General features: G+C 42.4%; 1 long non-coding RNA gene across 1 annotated transcript; it reads right to left on the bottom strand.

Moving 5' to 3' along the window:
* Nucleotides 1-3,154: 3,154 nt before the first annotated feature.
* On the bottom strand, nucleotides 3,155-5,731 carry LOC125500343. The gene is made up of 3 exons (XR_007277684.1): nucleotides 5,495-5,731; nucleotides 4,817-5,344; nucleotides 3,155-4,759 (listed from the first exon to the last, which is right to left on the bottom strand). It is a non-coding gene; the product is annotated as an uncharacterized LOC125500343 (long non-coding RNA).
* Between the last annotated feature and the right edge of the window lie 396 nt (nucleotides 5,732-6,127).

Genomic DNA, 6,127 nt, shown 5'->3' with positions numbered 1-6,127 from the left:
CAGATTTTTTTTTTTTTTTCAAAACCACGATCCTTTTGCGGTTTAGGTGAATCTATCTTCGGGCTTTAGGTACCTACTGCACGGTATCTGCAATGCTCCATGCGTGATGGTTTAGCTGTTAGTAACAATGAATTAAATGTTAAAATACGGTTGGGAGTAAACAGCTATTCTGAGCTGAGTATTTTGAAGTACCAACATGTCAGTGAACACGCCAAATAGACGGGGGCGGACGCGTTAACGTCATCAAATTCATGTATATCCCCTCGATGGTACGTACAGGTACTTATTTCTCGCTGCCCGTAAAACAAACTATCGTCATTTTTCATCCCCTGTAGCACGGCATCGCCATCACGGCAAAATTCAAAAGATGTGGAAAATGAGCGTTTCATTTGCTTCTCCTTGTGCTGTAAAAACATATCTTTGAATATTGTGCAAAAGAAAAAAAAAATATTCATAGAAGCAAAAAATAGCTGTACGTTGATTTTTTTTTTTCTTCTTCCTTTATCTGACTAGATTTTACAGATGATGCAGCGTAAAGTGTATCTTTACGTGAAGTAAACTGTGTATCATGTGTGCAGCACGTGCTGTTCGTAAATCCCTTTTACTGATACCGACATTTTTTTTTTTTTTTTCTTCTCCTTGAATCTGTGAAAATGTGATTCGGTTTGAAAATCTGATGATCTGATGCAGCAGTGATGGCTGGATGATCACAGGATCTTCGGGTGCTATCAGCATCCTCATTAAATGCGGCTTTTAAAAATAGAACGACGTTATTTCCACGTTTATTTCGACTGTGAGGTTTAAAATGTCTGATTATTTTTAGCTGAGCCATGAGGTGTTATGTAAAACTGTACAAACGAAAACTAAGTCGCACAGTATAGTTTATAACTTTTAATTATTACCAGCTCCGATTATTCGTCTAATTACTAGTGATTATTTTTCATCGAAATCACTTTCCGAGGGTCAGCCCAATTCTTATTCAGATGAGAAAAAACATTCGTTGAAATTCAAATGCTAAACCGACAAAGGGACGATTTGGTAGGTGCATGATCTTTATGGTGAGCTTCTCAATTTTTGTTGCTCAAAAAAAACCATAGAATAGAAATATTCTGAAAATTGGATCACAGCATGTAAAACCATCAATCGAATAAGCTAAAAACTGATCGTTCACAAAGTAAAAAACAAAGTTCAGTGGCAGAGCAGTAGTTATTCCCGACATCTGCTACTCTGGAGTCTTTTTATAAATTATGTGCCGAATATTTTTTGATTAGTGAAGTGGGACGGTACTCGAAAAAATGACGAAACGTTGTACAGCTATGTAGCTGAATCCTGAGATTCTGGGTCGTGTAATAAGTGGATGACTGTATACGCGAACTACAGGTATACACGTATAACACGCTCGTATACTGCAATGGTGCAAGCAATTTTTAATCTCATTTTAGAGCGTAATATAAACGCGTTTCTGCAAGAGCAAAAGTTACATACGAGATAAAAATCTGATTCACAACAGCTGCCGCAGGTTGTACTCGTACCAAAAATTTCCCTGCGATGCGGCAGCGGCGGCATAACACACATCGCACTGGTCTATAGTCATGCAGCTGGCTATAAAATTTCGTAAGACGTAGGAGACTTCAGACGCATCATAGCTGCAGCCTACCCGCTAGTTGCTGCACAGGTTCTACACGCGCTCTATAGATTCCCGATATATCAGCCTTGGCAAAACCGGCGGCGAATGATGCACAGATGATGATGATGATGATGATGATGAGTGGTCGGTTTTTTGGCATCTAGATCAGTATTAGCCGATGGTAGATGTTTGCAGTAACCGCGTACACACGATATTCAAATCGAAGACTGATCGTCCCGCGTTGATCCGCATGTACGAGGGAGATTCGTCGGTCTCGAAATATTAACGTAAGGGAGCTGAAATGTCTAGTCGGATCGTTGATTTTATCGTTGAGTTTTTATTTTATTCTATTTGCTTAGACTCTTTTTTTTTTTTTCTCTTTTTTGTCTTTTTTGTTTCGTGGTGTCGGACTATAAATTCAACCGCATCGGACGATCGTATTGCGGGCGACGTTAAAATCGTAGATAAACCTTTAGGATATAAAAATATAAACTAAATTCAACGATTTAAACACCGCTCGTCAATCTCATTGACTCTGAAATCCACCGAAGAATGACGCGACTGTTCGATTGTAATTCGCAAATATTACCGATACGCGATGACGTATTTATAATGGAAGGATTATTTTTCCCCGTCATATTCGCGTACGTTCGCAGACGTGGAATGCCACTGTGCACGATCGAAAGTCGGATCGAATAAAATTGAAAAGGCTCGTGAGATACGACGAATGGGATACCTAAGCCTTTTTTTTTGGAAGTCGAAAGAACATCGCGCATGTAACTCCTAGTCCCTTTTTCTCATCAGTTGCAACGTTGCGGTGTGTGCTTTCGACCCGGAAAATCTCTGCCTCTTTGAAAGCTTGCAGTACACACTTGCTCAATCATTGTTTTTCTCTCTCCTAGCTATCTCCTTCTCTTCTTCTTCCTCTCCTTCTTCTTCTTCTTCTTCTTCTTCTTCGAGACACTCGGGCGCGTTAGGCTGTCCTAAACATTGACAAACGGCAAACAACTTCCTCATGCACCCGTTGACCTAGAACCCGGTATAAATTAAAGAGGCGAAGAAAAAAGCGACTAATAAATTCCTAAAAAGTTTCCCTTCAAATTTTCGTTCACCGTCGACGATATTTAAGATCCGTGCGGGCCACAATTCGTCCGGACTTGGCTTAAAGAATAATTCCATTTTTTGCGTAGTTCTCTTACGGGATCACTCCGCTCTTTTCCATCATACCCATTATTTTTAGGCTTCGGGAAAGATAATACGAAATTAGAACGCTCGGCCTTTGTGAGAAGCGCCATTAGTTATTTGCAGAGACCACGTTGTGATCTGCCGCTGTCCCTGGGAGGCGTTATTGTTGCCAACGTCAAGAATAGACGGACTATTCGCTTAGCGTTCAGGATTCCCGGTTTATTTGCACGGTCACCAGCGTGACGTCACAAAGGGAAATCGCCGTTACACAGTCACAAAAAATGAACAAATAAATTTAGAGAGCAAAAAAAAAAAAAGAAAAATTGAGGTACACGTGCCCTTGTGAACACATTTGCGGGTTTTGGGTTCACACCAGAGCAACGGCGCCCTATCAATTTTTCTCTTCCGTTTTACCGATATTCGATCGGGTGTGAAAAAAAATTTGTTACTTGCTCCAAACTTTTCCTGTCCGCGAGCGCGTCCACGTCGTGTAACGTACCTGAACTCGGCCGTTAATTGTTCGTCACGTTTGTTTTGCGCGGTAGTGAAAATCAGGCGAATAATAATCCCCAAGCTAAGAGCAGAGAATCTGCGATTCAACCCCTCCAATCGGGCGAACAACTCTGACGACAGGAGTAAACAGTAGCTGTGGTTAACGGCTGGTAATAAATTTGACAAACTCCAGAGGTTTTGAGTCGTATTAAGCGGCCCGTGACCATTTCCGAGGTGGTATCCGACGTCGTCGTGGCCGATGATTCTGCTTACGCCGTTATACCCCGTTACCGGGAGCTAGCGGTGGGCATGGATCGTCGCCAGAATCAACAGTAACGCTCATCGCCGGATGATCGCTGTATAGCTGGTGTCGTCGCTCGTCTTTTGTATATGGTCGTCGAAATTATCGGAGGAATGATCGATTGATTATTGATCATTAAAAAACCAGAAATCGCGAGGCAGCGATCGTTACTTTCTTCAAACAAAATTGCACATCAATCACGGACCCTCGAACCCCTGATTATTTCGTTTTCGACTCGCTGTTTAGGTCTTACCCGTTCGAAGCACATACGTATAGGATAGGATCTTAGGTACACACAAGTAGCTTGGGACTAAAACTCATTTCCGAACACTAAAAATGATGGTTCTGGCCGGAATCCAGACATTGCATGCATTAAGTTGCATTTCGAAATATTTAATCTATTTTTATTTTTTCAACGTATATTGTTATTTTTCTCGACACCGCACTATAGATAGGTACAGCGCGTATCGCGTTATCTACGGGTACGTAATTGGGTGTTTACCGGTGTAAGAAAAATATAACAAATAACCATACAAGTCTCGCGAATCGACGTGATTCCAATAAAAATTTGATAGTGAAATGAATGGATTTTCAAGAAAAATTACGATACATTATACCTACGCTACGAGGAAGTGCGACCATATGCACTTTTTCTCGGGTATACTTTCGTTGCATTTAGGTGAATACGTAGAATATCTTGACTTTGGATCGGCCGAACTGCCAAGTAAAATTTTGTAAGTATGGGTGATCCGCGAGGCACGTGTTACGTGCATTGAGCATAATATAAATAGATTTCTAGATTATCTCTTCCACCTTGATTACCTTCGAATTGAAAGTAGTAGGGGGACAATTTGCGATGTAGTTCGTATCGGTTTCACTAAAAATACATACTCGGATGATGGGTCTGACCCATCCGACCTGTAGGCCAACTGGGATAACTGGGCCAGTTAAGTAACGCCGTATTATACCAAACGCAATGACCATTCAAATATGTGCAGATTTCGTCGCGCTGGTGGGACGAACGTCAGCGTCGACATCATCGCGTCTGCACGGCAGCTGATTCTAGTGGCTCAACGTCCCAAATATAGTCTAGCTTTGCCGTAGTGCGAACGATTCGCTCGTGTTGTGGCTGACAACGCAAAGTTGGCATCAAGCTGAAATCATAGAGGTGTCTGTCACCAGGCTTAACTTTTAAAGGCTAAAAGACATACCAGAACAGGTCTAGTTTTGCTGGCTCTAAATCTGTTCCACCTTGGAGACCCTCGTCTGTAGTGCACAACGTGTGTAATTCTAGGGGTACTACTACGTCTGCCGTATATTTGACGCGTCAAAAGCTTCAACGCGTCACCAGAATATGGCAGGGATTCAGCGATGATATTATGATTCGTTCGAAAGAGAAAATTGAGAATAACGCTTCATCGTTATCTTCCATAACAGGGTCTTTCGATGTTTCATTTCCTACGTCTCAACCTCCGCCGGAAGTCTTCCATCCTCACGAAATATTTCAAATATAATTCACAGTGATCAGGCGATCGGATTTCAAGGTACGGTTACTCCGGCCAGGTCGCACCTGTGCGATTTAAATTAGGAGCGAATATATCGGCGTTTTACCTTTGACCATCGTACAATATCGTTTGGAACTTGATTTCAAACGATGCGGCGACGGCGATATGTGGCGTTTACAAGCTGGGATTCGTATATTATACGATTTAGGGGGACAGCTGATGGAGCCTCGGGTCCTTCGTCATACAGGGCAGGGAGTCGGTGACGTAAAGATGGTATCGGTAAGTCGGTAAAATAATAAAAATAGAATATCCGACCCGCGTCACCGTTGAAGTTTAGCGAGAACAAGATACATCGGTCGATGACCAGACGTCTATGGTATATACCTGTTTGAAGACGTGGGGTACACGCGAGGAGCTGTCAGTTCATCGTCAAACTGGGGGTAGGGAGGGTGGTCTAAAAATTTCCGGTGGCTAATATTTCGTACGAGGAAAGCTCGAGGCGATCCGTGCGTTAATCTGTCTTACCCGGACGAGACGATCGAACTGGATCTTTTTAAATATCGGGTAAAGTAAGAGGAGAGCCCGCATCATTACTCAACCGACGACGGTGGCAATCCTAATGTACGTACGTAGCTACATCGAGACCACGACCACGACGACGACGACGACGACGAGTCGTAAATTATATAACGAGTTAGTTTTAATAGGCAGTCGCGGTTTTCACGTGAATCGCTCGTGGCGAGGTCTTCGCTGAGAAACGTATTGCTATAAGTTCACCTCGACTCTGAGGCATGACTTAAATAAAATAGAGACATTGTTGTTGGACACTTTTAGCTATCCAAATATCGTTCTGGACCCTCCCCTCCGAACCCCTAGATATTCATTCCCGCTAAAGTTAAAAGTACCGCGATCCATCCGCTACTTTTTACATACCAACGATCGCCTCTCCTTTTATATATATATATATGCGTATAAAACGAATATCGATCGTAAATCAATCAGTTAGGATTGGCCTAA

Source organism: Athalia rosae, chromosome 3 (genome assembly GCF_917208135.1).
Source record: "Athalia rosae chromosome 3, iyAthRosa1.1, whole genome shotgun sequence".
NCBI classification, from domain to species: Eukaryota; Metazoa; Arthropoda; class Insecta; order Hymenoptera; family Athaliidae; genus Athalia; species Athalia rosae.
The sequence above is the reverse complement of the archived record's forward strand: the minus strand, read 5'-3'. Positions and strand labels throughout refer to the sequence as shown.